This window comes from Lactuca virosa, chromosome 2, assembly GCF_052849685.1.
Source record: "Lactuca virosa cultivar CGN04683 chromosome 2, Lactuca_virosa_CGN04683_v6, whole genome shotgun sequence".
Classification (NCBI taxonomy): domain Eukaryota; kingdom Viridiplantae; phylum Streptophyta; class Magnoliopsida; order Asterales; family Asteraceae; genus Lactuca; species Lactuca virosa.
Window position 1 is genome coordinate 172,832,108 of NC_136427.1, and position 23,048 is coordinate 172,855,155.

At 35.5% G+C, this 23,048-nt stretch overlaps 1 long non-coding RNA gene across 1 annotated transcript; it reads left to right on the forward strand.

The window, feature by feature from the left end:
* The first annotated feature begins 19,702 nt into the window (after window positions 1-19,702).
* On the forward strand, window positions 19,703-22,482 carry LOC145156618 (uncharacterized). Its single transcript, XR_013736830.1, has 4 exons — window positions 19,703-19,775; window positions 19,863-19,950; window positions 21,459-21,664; window positions 22,406-22,482. It is a non-coding gene; the product is annotated as an uncharacterized LOC145156618 (long non-coding RNA).
* The last annotated feature ends 566 nt before the right edge of the window (window positions 22,483-23,048 follow it).

Consider the following 23,048-nt stretch of genomic DNA (forward strand, 5'->3'; position numbering starts at 1 on the left):
AAAGTCCTTTTTTTGACACTATTTTGTGTAGAGGTACGGGAGCGTACGGGAGTACTTTATTAGTATTTCCCCATACTTTTCTTTTAATGAGCTTTGTGTGTCAGCGTTTCCTTTCACGAAGTAATTGAGGGAACTTCGTATACTGCCTAATAGAGTGTGTCAGTAATAGACCACTACTACGTATATCATATGTTATATTGCTGGATAAGGTGAGTTTGGGCGTAAAATACCTCATGGTGTTAGACCACTGCTAGACACAGTTATCTAGATAACCACCCCTGGCTTAATTGGCTTGTTGTTTTTACAAACAGAGGTTCGTGGTGAAACTTATTCCATTCCCCTCATTTGATGTATTTTTTTATCCTCGTTTGCTGCCAGGGAATTTACGAAGTAGCGTCGTCAGCTTGTTGTTCATATTGATCCTTTAGGCTAGATCTTGTAAGATCGTTGTATAGCATCCATACATGGGAATCGACGGGATGCGATAAATTGTTTAGAGATATGATATATATGTGTTAATGATAATAGTTGGATTTGAAAGTTTTGGATATACATTATTATCACATTGTGGGATTGAAATCCATATGTACTCACTAGTTTCCCCAACCTGACCCACTAAGTTTATGGTATCACATGTGGCTATATGAAAGATACATTCTGCTGAGAGATTCAATGAGTATTAGGCCACTAGTTTAATTACTGTAAGGCTTGTAATAATTTGTTATGCTTATGTTTCTGTATTGACGATGACATCCTAATGTTTTAATATAAATAAAATAAATTTATTCGGAAATGCTTTGATAATATCATTATCATGTTTTCTTGGAACAAATTCCGCAATATTATTCTTCAAAAAGGATACTCTGATTTTTAAATAAGCATAAAAAATTGGTCTTTTCTGGCCATGAAATTGGGGATGTTGATAGTTTTATTTTATTTACTTCCTTTTATAGTTTATTTTAGTATATTTCATTCATATTTTAGTTAATTTACATGCATATTTTCCTTTTTGTTATTTTATGACTATTTCGGGTACTCTCTAGTTTCGTGAGCATAATTGCAGGTTTTTGGAGACTAGTGGAGCGGGAATGTTCGGGACGTATGGAAAGCGGTTAAACTTGGAGGACAACAAGGATCTTAGGCTTAATATCTAGTGGAGGTGATACATAAAATGGGCTTTAGAAGGATGGAGCATTGAAGAAGATGGTCTCTTAATTAAATGAGGATGGAAGAATTTTTCGAACATGCGGGAATTAATGATCGGACGATTTTGTGAGCTTTGGAGGATTTGGAAAAGGCAAATTGGGCTCAAATTGAAGAAAAATGGGCTAAAAGCTGATCGGACTCAAACTGGGCTAGTGGACTAGGCAGTGCAGGCCCAACAAATGAAAAAGGCCCATTCTCCATCAGTTCACGCGGCCCGCGTAAGATTTCCATGCGGCCCGCGTGAGTTCCTGCAGGGGCAAATTCGTGATTTTACTTTTGGCTTCTATTTGAGGAAGTTTGGTGGGATTCTTTTGGGAGACTTGCACATCCAATTTTGGATCCTTTTCTCTAGAGATTTGGAGCATTTTGAAGGCCAAGAACACCTCAAGAATTTCATCTTTTCACCTCTAAATTTTGCTTTATTGTTTGGTACATTTTACTTTAGCTTTAGTTTCTTAGTTTAGCCATGCTAGGCTAAACAAAACATTGGTTGACTTTTGTGGAATCCTTTGAACTTTTGTTGAATGTTGAAGACTCCATGAACTAGTTTTGAATCTTTATGAGAATGTTTTATGTTTTAACATCTCATCACTACTTGTATGTTTTTATTCATGAGTTTAAATGTGTTTGTGGTGATTAGTTGGCTAATTTCTTGATTAAGTAAAGGATCCTCAAATTAGCAAGCAACAAATGATTTTTGTGTTAGTTTTGCTTCACACAATCATAAAAAACATTTTCTCCAACATGGTAGTGAAAGTATTTGACTCCTCTTGGATTTGGTGACTTTTTGGTTCTTAATGCTAGTTGACTTTTACTAATTATATGCTTAATGGAAATTATGAATTTGACTTAGAAAATTGTTATGAGCTTCTCTGACCATTTTAACAACTAAGAAAAGTCTAGGTAATCTCAAGCTTCTTGGATTACTATATTCAAATTAAAGATTTAAAACAAGTGTTGCACCATTGGATTCTAATCATAAGTTCATCAAAAGTCAAAGTGAGGAAACCTTATGTCAACCATTTTTCTCTTATTGATTTTACATTAAACTCTTATTTTTGTTGAATTTGACATTTAAATCTTAGTTTTATTTCAAGTATTTAAAAAGACCAAAACCCCCCATTTTTATTTTTATTGTTATGTTATAAGTACTTTTACAAAGAGATTTTTCATAGAGTTATAAAATCGAACCAATCTCCACGGATTCGACCCCTTTACCACTATACACTATTTTAGTGTAAAAGATATAGGCTTATTAATTTTGTTGGCCTCAACAACCACCAAGTTTTGGCACCGTTGTCGGGGATTGGTTTATATTTAATCAGTTTGTTTCTCTATGCCAAGATCTCATTGTGCAAGTACTCTAATTTAAAACCCCATTTTTTTTTCTTTTAAAAAAAGTATGGTTCAGAAATGAACACTCATTGCATTGAAGACCAACTTTCTGAGCTAGCTCAGTTAGTTATGAATTATGATGATTGAAAGTGACCAAAGTGTGTAACCCACACCTCTTCTTTGTGATTTTTGTGCCCAAAATGGACATCATTCTGACATGTGTCCATATTTACAAGGAGAATGGAAAGAAGTGAAAGAAAGGGGAAGCTATTACTGGTCAAACCAATGGAGTTATGATCAACCCCAAAATGATCAATGGTGGGACAACAACCAAGCTTGGGGATACAACCAATACCAAATCCCATACCAAGATTGGAGAAATGACCAATACCAACCAACTACACAATTCCAACATCCATATCCTCCACCTCCTCAACAACTTGAAATGCCAAGCATGTCCTTAGAGGAGATTGTGAAAAGCATTGTCACATCTACCCAAACTTTCCAAGAAACAAACCAAGCTAGCCTCAAAAGCTTAGAGCAACAAATAACACAACTTGCTCAAACAATAAGTATAATGGAAGCTCAAGACTAACTACCATCTGAAGAGAGCCCATGGCATAGCATATGTGTCATTCCTTTAAGAGATGAGAAAAGTTTTGATGGCCCAAGAGTGTTATATGAAGAATAGGAAGAAGGAGTATAAGTGGAAGAGGCTATCAAGGAGGAAGAAGAAATTGAGAAAGATGTCAATGAAACTATAGAGGACGTGTTGGGGGTTAACAAAAGAGAGTTTGAACCACCCACTACCATTGAGAAACGAACTCCAGTGGTAAACGAACCATAAGAGCCGGAAACGATACATCTGTCGGACCCTTTAAAGGATACGTATCCCGAGAAGGAAGATGCCCAACCGGTTACCAACTCGACCACCATGTCGAAGATGGAAGAGTTGGTCACCTTACTGAACAAATACAAGAAAGAATGCGATTGGATGATTGCTATTATCAAGGGTCTAAGTCCGGTATGGTTCTCCCGTAAAAAGAAAGTCAAATACAAGAAAAGAGTCCCAATGGAGGTGTGGAAATTAAAAAATATCGACACGGGGCAAGTTTCCAAGGTTAATGGACATTGGTTGAAGCCTTTCTATGGAGGTTTTGATGCAAATGTCCAATTCATCATCCGTTTTGACACCCCAAAATATTGAGGAAGCATTGGTAAGACGTCTCGCCGAAGACGTTAAAGAAGGACATTTTTGGGAAGCATTATGCTTTTATCTTTTATAAACCGAATAAAATGATTTTGAAAATGTTTTTTTTGTTTTGAAAGTGTTCATTTTTGAAAAATTTCAAGCTTTATTCTCACCTTTGGTCCAAACTTTTGTTGAGTTTTTGAAACCGGGACTTTACGAGAATCATTTTGCCAAAAATCAAGTTTTTAGAAAAATTTCAAATTTTGAAGTTTAAAAAGTTGTGTGGCCCGCGTGAATATCCCACGCGGCCCACGTAAGGTCATATGCGGCCCATTCCTTGCCCGCGTAGAAGAATTACCTCCAACCATGTTCAGCACATGTGGCCAGCGCGCGCGTTCCATGCGGCCCGCGTGGCTGGTTTCAACACTTAGTATTTTTTGAGCTTCAGTTCACGCGGCTTATACGCGGCCATTGTGCGGCCTGCGTGGTTCGAGCTAAAATTCTTCTGAACCTTCTCTGAACTCGAGAGAAAAGAAAGAATGTTACACGCAGCCTCTACGCGGCCCGTGCCCTACCCACACATAACATGTTGACCGGTCTTTAAGTGTGTTGACTTCTGTTGACCAACGTTGACCAATGTTGAATTATGTTGACCTGAGGATTAAATGGCAGCCCTTTCCACTAGCACATATCGGTTCTTCTTCTTCTTCCCTGCATCTCCTTTACTCTCTCTCAAGAACACCCACCTCCATTGAAGCCCCACACAAAAACTCAATTTCCCAAAGATCTACCAGTTAGAATCCCGTGAGACCACCGCCACAGACATTTTCTGCCACCCAATCCTCCGATTTAGGTCATTTCTTCCCTTACCTTAAGCATTGAGGACAATGCTTGTTCTTAAGCTTAGGGTGTGGTATTTCCTTTTCCTTTTACTTCTTCATGCACTTTTTTAGTTAGGTTGCCTATCATATTAGTTTAAGCTAATTTGCATTCATTTTTTTTTATAAAATTCCAAAAAGATTTTATTTTCTTCTTTTCCATTTTTTATTTTTGCATAACATTTAGCTTAGGACATTAGCATGCATGCATTTTCGTTATCTGTTTATTCTCACCCCCTTGGATGCCATGTAACAGGTTCATAGTTATTGTATCATTATTGGTCCAGGATTTTGTTGTTATCTCACACATCGAACCGGGACCATTAGGCCGCAGTTTGGGACTTCATACTTGGGATCAACTGCTAGAGCTTAAAGGGGTAAGTGATCATGGCCAGGTAGTTTTCATGAAGAATTATGCATACAATACTAATAACTATAGGATATACTATATCAATGGATGTTTTTAGCCTGTGGTCCATACCGCTGAGAGGATCACACTTGATCATGTTTGAATCGTTAGGATGAAGCACTCGTGCTTGTCCCCAAGTAGAATCCATATTTGGTCTCTTTACATCACCATATTTTTTGCAATTTTCTTATGTTTTTATAGAGTCTTTTAGTCCATATTTGGGCATTTTCATTATATTTGGAAAATCACAAGTTCAAAAAAAGAGCCTACGTCTCTATGCTCCACACATGGTAATTTTCACAATTTAGACCACTCGGATTATTATTATCTTTCGATTCCACTTACATACTTTTAGGAACCAAATTTCTGAGTCAAAAAGTTTTCTTGATAAAAAAAATCGATATGTTAGTGCATTACGTTCAAGTATCTTCTTAGTTATAAAAAAACGAGAAGCTCAAACAAGCAAATTCCAAGCTGTGATTATCTTATATGGGTGACCGGTTCAATTATTGAACAAATTTTTCCTACATTTTGGTCACCCGGCGTTTGATATTCATTTATATAGGTTTGTTTTATTGTATATAGATCCAGTTGTTTTTTCCCAAATTGGTGATGTTAGGGAGTCTGTCGAGTCGGATACTACGGGAGGTTTGGGCCAACACTAAGTGAACTGATTCCTACAACGGTGCCAGAGCGATGAAACCCAATCACACTTGAGAGTGGCCTACAGACATAAGATCACGCAACTTCCGTGATAAGAGTGTACACTTAAAAGAAGAGCTCTAAAAGAGCTCATCCATTTGCTTTCTCCCTACTACAAATGTTCTTCATTGTATGCATGTTCAATTGGGGCTGCGACTGACCATCCCTCCTTACTCACCTATAGGAGTTGTTATGGATGTGGTTTATGGTTCCATTATCATCGGATGAAAAATTATTGGGATAACAGCGAGATCAATTCTGACCATGTTGACTAACGGTGATCAGGTTCTATGGTTCTATCCATTTTTTTTATTTTTCTTAGGATAGTTCATCCCAAGTTCATTTTAGTCTTGTCTTACTTGAGGACAAGTAAGGTTTAAGTTTGGGGTGATTTGATAGTGTTATTTTATTTTCTTATTTTTACAGTTTATTTTAGTATATTTCATTCATATTTTAGTTAATTTCCATGCATATTTTCCTTTTTGTTATTCTATGACTATTTCGTGTACTCTCTAGTTTCGTGAGCATAATTACAGGTTTTTGGAAACTAGTGGAGCGGGAATGTTCAGGACGTATGGAAACGGTTGGACTTGGAGGACAATAAGGATCTTGGGCTTAATATCTAGTGGAGGTGATACATAAAACGGGCTTTATATGGATGGAGCATTGAAGAAGATGGTCTCTTAATTAAATGAAGATGAAAGAACTTTCCGAGCGTGCGGGAATTAATGATCGGGCGATTTCATGAGCTTTGGAGGATTTGGAAAAGGCAGATTGGGCCCAAATTGAAGAAAACTTGAAGAAAAACGGACTAGAAGCTGATCGGACTCAAACTGGGCTAGTAGACTAAGCAGTGCAGGCCCAACAAATGAAAAAGGCCCATTTTCCATCAGTTCACACGGCCCGCGTAAGATTTCCATGCAGACCGCGTGAGTTCCGGCAGGGGCAAATTCATGATTTTACTTTTGGCTTCTATTTGAGGAAGTTTGGTGGGATTGTTTTGGGAGACTTGCACATCCAACTTTGGAGCATTTTCTCTAGAGATTTGAAGCATTTTGAAGGTCAAGAACACCTCAAGAACTTCATTTTTTTCATATCTAAATTTTGCTTCATGTTTGGTACATTTTACTTTAGCTTTAGTTTCTTTAGTTTAGCCATGCTAGGCTAAACAAAATATTCGTTGACTTTTGTGGAATCCTTTGAACTTTTGCTGAATGTTGAAGACTCCATGAACTAGTTTTGAATCTTTATGAGAATGTTTTATGTTTTAAAATCTTATCACTACTTGTATGTTTTTATTCATGAGTTTAAATGTGTTTGTGGTGATTAGTTGGCTAATTTCTTGATTAAGTAAATGATCCTCAAATTAGCAAACAACAAATGATTTTTGTGTTAGTTTTGCTTCACACAATCATAAAAACATTTTCTCCAACATGGTAGTGAAATTATTTGACTCCTCTTGGATTTGGTGACTTTTTGGTTCTTAATGCTAGTTGACTTCCACTAATTACATGCTTAATGGAAATTGTGACTTTGACTAACAAAATTGTTATGAGCTTCTCTAACCATTTTAACAACTTACAAAAGTCTAGGTAATCTCAAGCTTCTTGGATTACTATAGCCAAATTAAAGATTTAAAACAAGTATTGCACCATTGGATTCTAATCATATGTTCATCAAAAGTCAAAGAGAGGAAACCTTAAGTCAACCATCTTTCTCTTATTGATTTTACATCAAACTCTTATTTTTGTTGAACTGTCCATTTAAATCTTAGTTTTATTTCAAGTATTTAAAAAGACCAAAACCCCCATTTTCATTTTTATTGTTATTTTACAAGTACTTTTACAAAAAGGTTTTTCATAGAGTTATAAAATTGAACCAATCTCCGCGGATTCGACCCCTTTACCACTATACACTATTTTAGTGTAAAAGATATAAGGTTATTAATTTTGTTGGCCTTGAGAACCACCAGATGTCACAGTTGGTATCAGAGCATTACTTTAAGAGAACTAGGAGTAAGGATTTATTTCTAGACTTAAACTTAGAATGCTAAGCGATGATTATGAGATGAGTGTCTGCTATATTTAGGATGTATGCCTGAATAGGCACGAGCACTAGCTTATTTAAGGGAGATGCCTAAATTGCTTTTATGTGCTAAATGATTTATGCTATAATATGCCTTATATGCTTTATGATGCTATCAGATCTATGATCTATTGCCGACTAGATCTGGAAATTTTATGTGTTCAGATTTCTAAACATTTAATTACAGTACTAGAACTGGCATATAACGTTTCGGAGTAATAAGGAGATTTATACGTCTGTTGTAAATAAATCTTTCCCTATCTTAATTCTCTTCACTGCACACCGAACGTTTGATTTGGCGTATATATCAAAATGGTGAGAACTCGTAGCGGATTAGGAAATGCTAACGGAAACCAACAGCCTAAACCACGAGTGATTGAGCGTGTACCAAAAGTAGCAGCTGCACCCGAGCCAATCACGATGACAGGAGTCCAAGCAATGATTCGGGCTATGATGGTCGAACAATGGGAGGAGATGAGACAAATGTTTCTTATTTTTATAGGAATGAACCTACTATACCAGTTGTGTAAACTGAATTGAATGAGGGACAGTCAGAAAAAGGAAACTATAGTAGAACCGTTAGTCAAGCTGAACCAGTGGTTAGAAGAAATAACCAGGATGAAGGAATTGAAAGGAACGGATGCAAGTATAAGGACTTTACGACTTGCAAGCCATCAAATTTTACTGGGAAAGAAGATCCAATCAGAGTTATGGACTGGATCTCTGAAATGGAGCTACCTTTCATAACATGTGGTTGCAAGGGCAAGCTACAAACTACTTATGTTGTGCGTCAGTTTAGGGGTGGGGTTGTTCGTTGGTGGAACACTTTGGGAATGATCATAAGCCCCAATGAGCCACTACAAATGACATGGGCAGAATTATTGGTACACTTTAAACGCAAGTTCTGCTCAGCCCAAAACATGCTAGAGTTGGAGAACCAGTTTCTGACATTGAAAAAGGGCAACATGTCCATTGATGAGTATACAAATGCCTTCACAGACAAGATGGAGTTTACTTTGCGCATCGTCCCTGACAAGCTAACAAAAATCGATAAGTATACAAAGGGACTACCATGGGAGTACATTGTGCCAGTACGCCAGGCACCTAGTCACCTACTCTTGAGGCGGCCATATGGACTGCTAAGTCTGTTGAAGAAATGATCAAAGGCAGTACCGCCAATAAAGTTGAAGTTGATGAGAAGAGGAAGTTTGAGGGGTCTTCAAGATCCGAAAAGAAAAATAGGTTCCCGAAGTCTGACCCCAACAACAAGAGGTATGGGGAGAGCAATGAAGAAAAGTGGTGTGACAAGTGTAGAAGAAAACACATTGGGAGATGCTCTAAAGAGGTGACATGCTTCAAATGAGGGAATACTTGTCATTATGCTAACGAATGCACGACCAAGAAATAATTATGCTTTAAGTGTGGTGAAGAAGGACACTTCAAGCAAGACTACCCAAAGAGGGAAGGAGCTACAAAGCCAAACGTACCGCCAAAGCCAAAGGAGAGAGCATTCCAGATGATCCTTAATAAAGCAGGCGAGAATGCAAGGGATCAGGAGTAAGGATATATATATCCGAAGAGCGAGATATAAAGAAGCCATATAGATAATATCATGTGGTGTAGCCTAATATAAGAGGCATAGTATAGGGTGAAGTTGAATACCTATGTAATCGTTTCAAGAAATAATATAAACCTTAGTTATGTTATCTGATATGTTAAATGACTATGTGCAATTCTTGTATGGTGACTTGGGAAACTGAAAACAATACTTGGGACGAGTATGAGTAGGTGTGAAAGGTAATAGAGGCCTATACTACCGGAAGCACAGGAATCACACTTGGATCAGGGAAAGTCACAAGGTTACCAAGGTGCTAGTAATTGATTCCGTTTTGTTCATGTATGTCGTTACCATTGTTTCGGTAATGAATAAGACGATGATTGTTATTCTAACCCTAGTGATCATATCAAATTAAATCCGGATAAGATAAGTATGTTACATGGTTCAGAGAACCAAGATCGATGTAGCATCTTACTTAAGCCAGAAGATCGAAGTGAAAGATAATCAAAGCGATCAATAGAAGTATCACGATCGCCGTTAAAGTAAGAAGCTTGTAGCTAGAAGTGCTACATGCTAGAATGTGATTATATCCCATTAGAACATGAAGGAAGGTATCTTCCAATCTGGAATCCGACTCAAAAAGATCTGAGTCTAAGAGTTGCATCATACAATGAGAGGTCATTAGACCATGTCCCATCGGTCTGTTACGGTAATCGTAGTAAAGAACTTATATTAAGTTAAGTGTGTTTGTAACTCTAAGGTTATGATTAAAAGTCCAACATGGTATGAAGAACGGGTGGAAGATTGAGCACGGCCAACAGTCAAGAAATCCAAGAGATAGATACTCGTTTGAAAGGACATAAGAGTTACGGTTATTACCTAGGATGACAAGATAACGTATTGAGTCATTATACAAGCCTTGTTTTGTTGATGATTTCGAGACATAATCATCCTAAGGGGGAGATAATTGTAACGCTCGCAGATTCGGGCTAGTCAATCTAGAGACAATAAGCATTAAAAAAATGACTTTTTGATAAATGATTATTTAAGATAAATAATCTTAAAAACAGTTATAGTGTATATCACAAGGATTCCGTGCATATAAAGAATGCTAAAATCCGACTTATAACAAAGAAGTTATGACTCATCGAAGTTTTGTGACAAAACCGGCACCGCGCCACGTATCGCAAATAGTAATTTTTGATAAGCTACTTTTTAGCCTTAGTGATCTAAACGAAAGTCGTAGTATATGTTAAACCGAGAGTGTGTATATAGAGAACGTCCAAATCTGACTTCGTTTGAGGAAGTTATGATTTTTCTAAGATTTTACATATCAGTATATAGCCCGGAAATCGAATTTTAGATCGATCAATTATTAGCCAACACAACCTAAAGGAGAATTGAATATCTCGTTAATAGGACCTCAACGATATAAAGACAGTCGAAAACGGATGTCGGATGACAAAGTTATGAATTTTTAACGGACTTTAACTGTCTAAGCCTGTTAAAATATAACTTTAAAAATAAAGTCAAAATTAGCCAACGGAGTCTAAACAAATGTTATATATCATGTCGCTACCTACGTGTGGATATAAAGAACGTCAAAAACAGAGCTTGTATGCGAAAGTTACGGATTCTAGAAGATAATTAATTTTTGAGTGACACGTGGCGAGATCTGAGCCACTACTTCTTCCCCACGGCTTTGCACGATATCGAGACATGTGGCACATTACGCCCAACATAATTTTGAGTACGCTCAACATAACCCTTAAAAACCCATTACGCTCAGCGTACTCGGTGCTGGCAGCCTATAAATAGAAGGCGTTTTCACTCTTTTTCTCACATCTCTTCACCCATTTCTCTCCCAAACACCCCCAAAACCACTAAGACTTTACCTACCACCTCCTAGGTGTTAGTAGTGAGTCCCGGAGTGCCAGAAGGCCCCGAGAAGAAGAGCTTTCAGCTCAGAAGTTCTGCCCGCGCAGAGCCCGATTCCTCGCTAAACTCCCTTGTAAGTGAGTTATGCTTAGCATACTTTAAGTATAACTTATGTTTAAGTTCATTATCATTATTATGAACCTATAAACAAGATTTATCAGTGATTCCAAGTCGTTATACTGATTGATCTACTTACGGGGATGATGTCTAGGTTGTGTTTTAGTGAGGTGTTTAAAGTGGGATTTCCAAACAGTATACTTCTTATACTAAACGGACCCTACCTCCGATATGATCCTACCTGGTTGTTCCTTACTTGATACATCATGAAAGTAGACTTTGAGTTAATGATGAATCTAGATTAATAATTAGTCGCAATAAATATTAGACTAAAACTTAGTGATAATAATATTAGGTTACGTCGACGAAAAGACAATTGCTAGAAGCGAAGAGTTGCCCAAATTTCGAGTCGTCACTTTAACAAGTGAGTGCATAGTCCCTTTCATGAACATGATTTTAATACAAGTATTAATAAAGGTATTAAATATATGTTAAAAGTTTATATGTGAGTTACATGCTTATTATCTGGAAATATGTGTTATATATATATATATATATATATATATATATATATATATATATATATATATATATATATATATATATATATATATATTGATGATATACGCTGTGCGAACTAGACATGCTTCTATATGTGTTAAGATGTATTTACATGATAATAATAATAGAAGTATTATAAATGAGAAGATAAATGCATTTTAATACTTAATATTATGTATAAAATATTACACTAAATTAGGATAGTGTTGTCGAAACAGAGTTTGTATTGAATGATGATTATAAGCATTGTAGGCTTGCCTAGTGATGAAATAAGACATAAAAGAGATGCTTAGTTAAATTAAGTTTGGATATTGGGTTGTATCTTATTAAGGGTACGTGTGTGATCGGAATAGAGAGTAGAAACTCTGTTCGAGGAGATTGATGATCGATGGAGTATGTCCTACGTACAAAGGTACTTTCTATGTACCAAGTCTTTTTCAAAGCTCTGTGTCTTAGGTGCTGCTTGTGTCGGGGTATTATTATGCTCTAGGTTACGAGTCCTACTCATACCAGAGTACTATAATGTACCAGAAGTACTATCATGTATAAAGTCCTTTTTTTGACACTATTGTGTGTCGGGGTACGGGAGCGTACGAGAGTACTCTATTAATATTTCCCCATACTTTCTTTTAATGAGCTTTGTGTGTCAGCGTTTCCTTTCACGAAGTAATTGAGGGAACTTCGTAGACTGCCTAATAGTGTGTGTCAGTAATAGACCACTACTAGGTATATCTGATGTTGTATTGCCGGATAGGGTGAGTCTAGGGGGTAAAATACCTCATGGTGTCAGACCATTGCTAGGCACAGTTATCTAGATAACCACCCTTGTTTTAACTGTCTTATTGTTTTTACGAACGGAGGTTCCTGGTGAAACTTATTTCATTCCCCTAATTTGATGTATTTATTGATCATTGTTTGCTGCTAGGGGATTTACGAAGCAGTGTCGTCAGTTTGTTGTTCATATTGATCCTTTAGGCTAGATCGTAAGATCGTTGTATAGGATCTATATGTAGGAATCAACGGGATGTGATAAATTGTTTTAGAGATATGATATATCTGTGTTAATGATAATAGTTGGATTTGCAGGTTTGGGATATACATTATTATCACATTGTGGGATTGAAATCGCTATGTACTCATCAGGTTTCCCAACCTGACCCACTCAGTTTACTGTATCACAGGTTGTTATATGAAAGATACATTCTGATGAGAGATTCAATGAGTATTAGGCCACTAGTTTAATTACTGTAAGGCTTGTAATAATTCGTTATGCTTATGTTTATGTATTGACGATGAAGTCTCAATGTTTTAATACAAATAAAATACATTTCTTCGGAAATATTTTGATAATATCATTATAGTGTTTTCTGGGAACAAGTTTCATAATATTATTTTTCAAAAATGATACTTTGATTTTTAAATAAGCATAAACAAATCGGTGTTTTTCTGACCGTGAAATTGGGAATGTCACATGACGTCTGGTAGTTGGTCGTGGTGGCGGGCAAGTTTGAGTTTGACGTCTTTAAATATATGAATTAGTGTATAATGGATTGTATTATGTTATGCTGTGAATTTTAAGTATTAAACTAAAAATGTACTCGATTAAGTTGTATATTTTATATAAATTTTATGTTAAAATATGTATGAAGGTATGCACAAAAATATTAAACCATGTATTAGTGAATTATTATGTTTATTAAACTGTGAATATTCTATTTTAAACTGTGAATATTTCTTATACACGATATATTTTTTAAATAAATCTACAATTTAGAAAAAAAAATGATTTTTTCAAGACAATTTTATATATTTTTTTACTACAATTTTGTATATTTTGGGTGGAAAAATAAAAAGTATTACCAAAGAAATGGGATATACAATGTTTGTTCGATTAAACTGTGAATACGACTACAAAATTGCTATTGAATTTAATGTTAGTATGACGGCGGTCCGGCGGTGGTCCTAAGACGGTCCGACGGTGGTCAATCGACAAGTGACAAGTAGTTTGTAAACTAGTGAATGAAAAAGTTTTCTTAATACAATATAAATGTTGGATTTTTCCAAAATACCCTTAATGCAAACATTTAAAAAAATGGTTCTTAGGGTTCTTAACATTTTTGGGTTCTAATTTGAACCACTCTCCCTCTGTGTGTTTGTGTGTGTGTGTAAACATCGCAAAGTGGAAGTTAGAGGAGTGAGAGGGGACGTCATCCAACGTGGCCACATTCCTCCTCACAGTCATGTCAACCACACCCCTCCACCACCACCACTTGGGTGGTCTTGAGAGAGAGAGAGAGAGAGAGAGAGAGAGAGAGAGAGAGAGAAGAAGAAGAAGTGGTTCACCGTAATCGGAACCACGGAGCTTCCCGATACGTGGATGATGCGACCCGTCGGGTGGTGCTCACCCTATCACGCCGATGATGCGTCGGCCACGCCTCCCATTATGTATCGCCTAATGCTTATGGTTGGTTTATTAAATCTAAATAATAAGTTCTAAAACGTATAAAAAATGATTTATAAAACACATTAATATGTTCTGATTGTTTTTGTAATTTTAAATAACAAATTCTAAAACGTTTTAGCCGATTTAAGAAGTCAAAGGAGAATCACCACATTATATCTAGAATTTATAAATGTTCAAGATGTTAAATGTAAATTGTTTTATACTTGATTTGCATCTCTAAATAATTTTTTATTTTTATTTTTTAAAGTAGGTACTTAGAACTAGAACCAAAATTGAAATAGACAGTTTCAATTCCATTCTAAAATATTAAGAACCGATACAATCAGTTTCGATTCCAACATCTTAGGAACCGACAATCTTAATTCCATCAACTTTAAGTAGGTATCTGCATATTCTCACCCCAAGGTGTGGGGTAGGATGTGTGCTTGTAGGTGCAAGGTGGGGTGAGGCGTGGTTGGGTATGATTGAAGTATAAGTGGGGGTGGGGATGGGGTATGGTAGGGTGGGGAAGGGGTATGAGTGCAGTGTATTTAGCGTAGGGTGGGGTAAGTGCATGGTAGGGTAGGGTGAGGTGGGATGCCCGTGTTTGTATGGGTGTGGGGGTTGGGTGGGTGTTAGGGAGGGACAGGAGCAAGGATGGGTGGGTTGGTGTGGGTACATGGATGGGCGTTAGTGTCGATGTGAGCTTATTGGTGTAGACGTGAACGTGTGTCTATATGTGTGGGGTATGTGGTTATGAGGGTGGGGATGAGATGGGATGATAGTGTGGGTGTGGATGTTAGGTGAGTAGGGTGTGTGGGCGTGAACTTAGATGTGGGCTCGTGGGTGTAAGGGTGGGTGGATAGGTACCAGAATGAACGGATGCAATGGAGGACGTTAAAAAAGAGCATGAGTTACACAATTTTTTTAAGGGTTGTATCATTAAAAAAACACATTTTTACGGCAGTTTCCATCACAAAATCCGTCAGTAAAAGGGTTACATCGACATATTCATATTAAATTTACACGTATTATTTCCCACTGATTTGTGATGGATTTGTGGCGAAATTTCACTAAATTTTATACTTGACGGTAAATTTAAATTTTGAAGGGCTGTCCGTGTCACCCCGAGACACCAAGTATGTCCGTCCTTGAATGGATGAGTGAGATGTTAGATATAATGATAATATGTATTGATTTGATAAATCATAGTAAAATAAAAAAGAAATGAGAGGACATTTTTGTCTTAATAATAAACATAAGAAATAAAATAAAAAATCTCCATCTTTAGCCAAAGAATGATCAATTGCGTCGGACATAAATTCTAATGGAATTCGAATACTTTTAATTGATGTGATTTTATCAACAAAAACAATTTTTTATTGGAATTAAATTTAAATTCTATAAAATTCTTTCGAAATCTGCAAACCAAACACGTTTTATATTTCATTTTGAGCGTATTCTATGTCATTTTATAGTATACTATGGCATTTTGCCTTATTGTATTACATTTATTAATATTTGTCAAACATTTTCAATAACCAAAAATCAACACAATTTGTTACATATCTGTTGCGATTAAAAGACGATTCTTCTACAAACCATTGTTGGTAATTTCTTTGGGTGATAATATGTATTTTTATTCTATTAGATCTCGAGAAATATTAGCTATTCTGTTTTACTGTATGTTAAATTAAACATTGTAATTATAATAAATAATAAATATTGCACAACAACATCACTTTCGTCTATGTCTCTTATTGCTTTGTGAAATGCAGCATAACCTACAAATTAAAGAATTTAATCAAAATTAGACAACTTTTTGCTATAAAGACAACTTTTTGGTGCCGGTAGTTCCACTAAAGCTTTATAGAGGAAAACATTAAAAACGTTGTTATAATTTTGATGTTTTTTATAGTTAGTTACACATCACAATATACTTATTTTAATCATATATTTATTTTTAAATAAAACTTCAAATTTGGTCCACGTATTTACCAAAAAAATAAGGTTTAAGTCCCTAAAGTTCAAATTTACACAAAATGTTAAATGCCCTCTTATAAGCATTTCCGTTGTGGTTTTGGTCCCAACATTTAACTTCCATTTAATTTCAGTTGTTAAGTGTTTCATGTGTCCTTCACGTGAGGACAATTTTATCTTTTAACTTACATCTGTTTCATACTCTATATTAATTTCATTCTTTTTAATTCATTGTTTACTCTTTTCTTCTTATTCTTCTTCTTCTTCTTCTTCCTATAGACACGCTAGCAGGCAAAAAAAATTTAAAAAAAAAAGAATAAAATAAAAATAAAAATAAAACAACCCCTACTTGTAATTTGCCATGGTTTCATAGGTTGGCAGGAGTTCTCACCTTATGGACCACAAAATAATCCAAAAACACTTCTATGGTCGTCCATTGAAGATAGTTAGTCTTCATAATCACGTCATTTATTTAATCTTCTCAATATCAAGCTAATTTTTTTCTTCCACATGATGGAATCGAGTTATTGATTTATTAGATCGATAACCCTTCTATGTGTCTTAATTCCTTGGTCATCATTCATACCTGGTTTATTGGGAAACATCAACAAAATGGAGGCATTGGTTGAGCAAGCTAAAAGAGAAGCAAGGAACTTCAACCCATGGCTCATTCTCAGTTGGGTTTTGTTTATGCTACTTTCTGTTAGGTTGGAATTAGTGCCAAATATAATTGGTGTTATGGACTTTTTGTTGCAGGGTATGTCTTTTAGTGCTTCAAAGTTGTTTTTTTTTATTGTAAAACAAACATATATCATATGTAAAGGTCATTATGCCTCACGTACTTATCAAGTAACGAAATGAAAGTTCTACGATGACAACAAATCATATTCATTATGCACTATATGGTACTTAAATATTAGTGGTAAATAACTTCAATCATTGTGATGAGTTTTAGGAAGCTAAAAAGATCTTTATATAAAACAATTTTATACGGCAAACGGAAGTATTTAAAATAACTAGTTTATTTTAAGACCATTTTAAACAAACCCAGGTACCAAGGATCCATTTACATGATACTAGAAAGATTATAGACAACCATAGGATGTACAATATCTGAAGACTTTGATCTCACTTGGTTTTGGGGAATTGATGAAGATTGCAAAAACTCAAGAAGGAGTTTCTCTATAATGCATCCACCAACAAGTATATGCCATCAAGAATGCTAGTTCTTATTTTGTACGAAGTACTTCTTAAGCCTTTAAGTACTTTCACAATTAAGTGCTAAAGAAGAAGCACTTTTAAGCACCAAATCTACACTACACTTCAAAAGGGAGTTAGAGAGAGAGAAGGGATAAAGCTACAACTTTATTCAAGAAGGAAGAGAGCAACATCAAAAACTAGCTTTCTTAATGAAGTCTTACTCTCTTTATATAGTCACACAAAAGATCTTAAGCCCATACCATTACACAAGTCAAAGGCATGGCTTGTAAGAAGCATGGAGTGTGTAAGAGGGAGGTTGGCAAGCAACCTCGCATACCCTTCTTATTTTCGGCTATAAGTGAGAGAAGGAGAGATATGATGTTTCAAAGTCATCAAACATTATCTCTTAAGTGTACAAGTTTATATATATATATATATATATATATATATATATATATATATACACACACACACACACACACACCTTAATAAGCATTTAGCCTCAAATGCTGAATTTTAAAAGGTACAACCCTTAAAGCATCATATACAACAATTTCATGCATTACAGAAACTGATCAACCAAGAAACTGATCAACCATGGAAAAAGTCAAATAAGAGCTCTTATCCCTTTATTTCAGCTCCCTCCCCATTATTTCACTCATTTGCTTATCACTTTAAATTTTGAATTCCAGTTAGCCAAATCTCGGCACTTATCTCTAAGAATCTCGTCTGCTTCCCCTATATGTTGTGTCTCACCACCCTCACATTCCCCTATTCTCCACAAACATTAACCACACTTCACTGCTACCACCATTCAATGTCGTCACCACTTAATCCCAAATCCGTTCTCATCAGACTTTCTCTCATCGTATATTTAGGGTTCCGGTGAACGTCATCACCACCAACAAACCTAAAATGATTTTGTGGTTGTTATGCTCTGATCCATAACCCAAATGATCCTACGTCAATTGCCAAATCTGCCTCCTGTAGATGCTCTACAGATTCATGGCCATCGCGGATACCCATGTCTGTTACCCAAACTCCTTCTTTTCATCCACCCACATCTGATTCATATGTTCATTTTGATTTTTGAATACACACCCCATTCTCTCCCTCAACCTTAACCCTAACCCTAGACACAACAACAGAGCCACCCACCGGACAACTCACGCTAGAGATCACACCCATACTTCCATTATTCCTTTATAAACCACCTCATCCACCCTTCGTCTCTCTCTCTCTCTCTCTCTCTCTCTCTCTCTCTTTCTAAACTCTAAAGCGCTCTAAACCGTCGTCACCCTTCATCACTAACATCTCAGCACTCACAATACCACCTAAAAAAGCAATGATAATCGCACATACATCACTGTCCTCTCCCCCTCTCTCTATTCATAAGAAAAACCCTAGTTTTTTATGTGTATTTACAAGTATGAAATTAGAGGAAACAAAAAAGACGAACTCATATGAAAATCGGGTGGCTGGAGGTTAGTTTTTCACACTGATCATTTCTTTTTCTCCATTAGTCTTGATTTTACATGTTCGTTTTGTATTTATCATCTGTCTGCAGGTACTTCACAATTTTAAGCCATCGATTTGTCAATCTTTTGAGCAAATAAAAATAGTTTACATTGTTTTAAGGTAATATGAACGAAAACCTTATGTTGTCACAAATCTATGAGAAAATGATTATCTAGTTTTTGTTGTAGATTTGTTCAAGTTGTTGTTTGGTTTCTTGGAAGCTGAGAGTTTAAGATCCCTGATTTAAGTTTTTTTATCTAAGGTTGAATAGGTTAGTTTCCTACGTAAATAGTTGTTGATTCATCCACCATATGCATATTGTTTCGACTCCCAAAATTTTCTTGGACTTGATTTGTTTTTTCTAATTGAAAATTTGTTTGTTTGAAAGATTTTTGCTTTTAGGGGTTTGACCGTTGATGAAAGTTATGGAAAGATTGCAAGCTTCTGATTTTGAACATTAATGTTTATCAAAAATGATTAATGCTCCTTGAAGAATAATCCACCATTTTACAAAGGTTTTTCTCCATACAAGTGTGTCTATTTTCCCCTTTTCTCTCTACATCAACGATTTCATTCTTTTTCCCTTCCATGTATCTTTCCTATGTAATGGCTTTAATTTAATCTCTTTTTTTGTGATTAGGGATTGATGAACATCTTTCCTCTCTTTCTACATATCCACAACAACGATGCTTGCTGGAAATGAAGGTTACAATGTAAACCCATCTGCTTTCTTGATGTTTTTAGTATAAACTTATTTGAATTTTATTTTTATGCTAATTTAGCTCATGACTCTTTTATAGGCCATGGTGACGGATTTGCCCTCTATTTAGCCTATTAGGTTGGAAGCAAAAGAAAAACATTTGGATAGTTTTAGTCTAGAGTTCACAGGTATTGTAGCAACTATTACATTACTATTTCTTTCAGTTTGTGTTATAATTATCATGGGATTGATTGAAGTGATCATCTTTATTTCAAATTCGGAAGCAAAATAAAAAATAGTACCTATCACGTACCGAAAAGATTCCAAAGGATTTATGCTTCCAGAAGTTGATTATCTTCCTCTCACATAATAATAAATCATCCAAAACCACATGTAGTCGGGTACTTAATCATTTGGTCTGATATAAAATTCTTTTTGTAAAATTTTAACATAAAATTTTGGAAAAAATGGTGAATAGGAGGAGAGTTTCCATCTATATATGTGTCAATCAAAAACACATTATTTTATAACAGATCTTGATGTATTTGTATGTATGTGTAGGTGTGTTTCTGTCCTCTTAACATCCTTTAGTAGAGGACTTTTCCTTTGTCCTTGTGTATAACCTGAGAAGTTCAACAAAGTATTCAAGTATGTAAGAATGAGTATGAACAAAGTAAAGAAAATTTTAAGAACAATGAGAATGATAGAGATACCGATTTGACTTGCAAAATACTTGGTATTTATGTAAAAGAGAATGTTTCTCGAGCTCTTACATTGCATGAAAATCACATTCCTTAAATATCCAAGGAGTGATAAAAAGACAAACTAACAAAACTGCATGAACTATCTAAAGCTGCAAAGTCAAAAAGCCGACACACAGGATTTTCTCGATCCTGTCCCATGAACTTTACAATAGAACAAAGACTAAAAGACAAGAAACGTTAAATGCTAATACATACTCAAAATAGCACTGAATACAAAGTGTTTCTCGTACTTGTCTTCACTTTGGAAGTAGCTTCATTTCGCAACTCATCACGCTTCGAAATGCATATCACTTCGGAATAGCTTGACTTCGAATTGATAGAGGTTCACTTTCATGTATCAACACTCCATTGAGTTCCAAGTGCTCCTTTAAACTCAAATTCTCCATGTGAATGCTCCAAATTCTCAAGTCACATTTAACACTTTTTTTCTTCAATCACCATGAAAGAAACAAATATTAGGTCATGAATCTTGTTTGGTTTCCAATTTGAAATTTTATTTGAGTAGAAGGAAAAATCAAATACATTCTATAAGTGTTTTTACCTTGGATTAGAAGAGGATGCCATCTAAAAATGAAACCTTCTAAAAACCTACATTAATGAAGCCTTCTAAAAAACAACTCCTTGAAGCCTTCTGATAGCACCACCACGAAGGTTAAAGATGAAGCATTATAAAATGAGTTGAGATGAGAGAAAGAGAGAAGATAGATGATCGTGACCTTCAGGAAATTAAGGTTATAATTCTATAACGACTGTAATATAGTAGAGAGAGATTTGAGGTAAAAAGACAAAATTTCTCTCATGTAAGGGGGATGTGAAGCAACTAACAAAATTAAATGGGAGTTAGATGAAACTACCAAGACCACAAAGAATCATTTTCATTAAGACATTTTATGCAAAATTTGAACTTTAGAGACTTGAACCCTAATTTTCAGGGACGAACTAGTTAATTGGTAGGAGTAGCACGTGCTACCCCTCAAAAATTCTTGAGAAGAAGGTAGGATAAGTTGGATCAATCGTATGTATTCAAGGTGATACTCAAATGAATTTATGCAAGTCAAGAGCTCATCGAAAACCCTAAATCATCGTGAGTGTGCGATTGTTTCATCTGGATCGGAGTATAGAACATCGATTGAGCAAGGTATGTTTACTAAATTGATGAACTGGTTTGATTTTGTTCAAATTTAGGATAAAAATATGACGAACTTGTTTGCATTTTTTTCGGATTGTGGAAATTGATGTTAGTGAAACAAGTAGTTCAGTTATTTGGAAGAACTGCTCTGATTATAGTTCAGAAGGACAATGCTCCATGCCCTCTTCTCACTATTTGTATTAATATATAACTCTTTTACTCATTTTTAGGGTTTATTGATTTTTCCTAAGTGATTCTTGAAACAAATTGGTGGTATGTTTGAATTAGGAAATGATCGAAAATTCCATTTAATGATGATAGTAGAATGTGTTCTGCTTGTCATTTGTTTAATTTATGTAATAACAACTGGCAGTAAGTTTAGGTTGTTCTAAAAGACTGTTGGGGTGCAAAGTTCTTCATGTATGACTTTGTAATGGTTTGACTCTTGTAGACCCACTTGCATGTGGTGCATTAGCCTTTAGACCCATGTGTTAGTGAGAGTGAGAGAGAGACATGTAAACACCTCTATAAATAGTGGGTTCATACCACTTGTAGAGGTGTGCTTGAGAGATGTAAAAGTGAGTGTGTAAGTGTGTGTTATTTATGTAGTCTAGATCTAGATCCTTTTTGTGTAACACCATATACAATCAATACATCTCTTGAACACCCAAATCACCATGTTCATTGTGCAAACTTTAATTCCGCATGCCAAACCATGTTCTTATGTCTCTACAATTGGTATCAGAGCAGGTCTTCAAGATCAAGGTGATTTTTGAAGAACGATTCTCGGTTTGGCAACTTTTGTCGCAATTGAAGCAATTTTTGGTGAGTCTCTCTCTATGATCTCTCTTAATTTCATTGAATTCGTGCGTTACGTTTTTGATTTGTGATCGTTTGACTCGTTGGATCAAATTTTTTTTGAAAAACCCATTTGTTGTGATCCAATAATTTTTTGTTGATCAAATCTCGATCCACTCTCATAATCGTTTGTTTGATTTGATTTTCAAATTGCAAATATAAAAACTGTTTTTTGGCCCTGCTAAAAGATCCATTTGATAAGGAGCCATTAGATATCATTTTTTTTTATGTTCTACCTTTATCAAATAGGAATGGAGAGAATGAAGTGTCATTAGCACTTGAAATCAACAAACATAACCCCTTATGTCATGTATTTTAGGAAAGTATAATGAATCTATGTAAATATGGATACTTTCTTTTAAACATGTTTTCTTTACACAACGTTTGAAAACATGATGTCTTTTGCATAAGTTTTCTTCAAGTAGGAATCGAAGAATATGATTAAGAAGGAAAACTAAAGCTAAAGTAAAATCTTAGGTTACTGCCACTAATGATGTCGAACTCTGACCACCTGAGGGTTGGTGGCATCCCTACC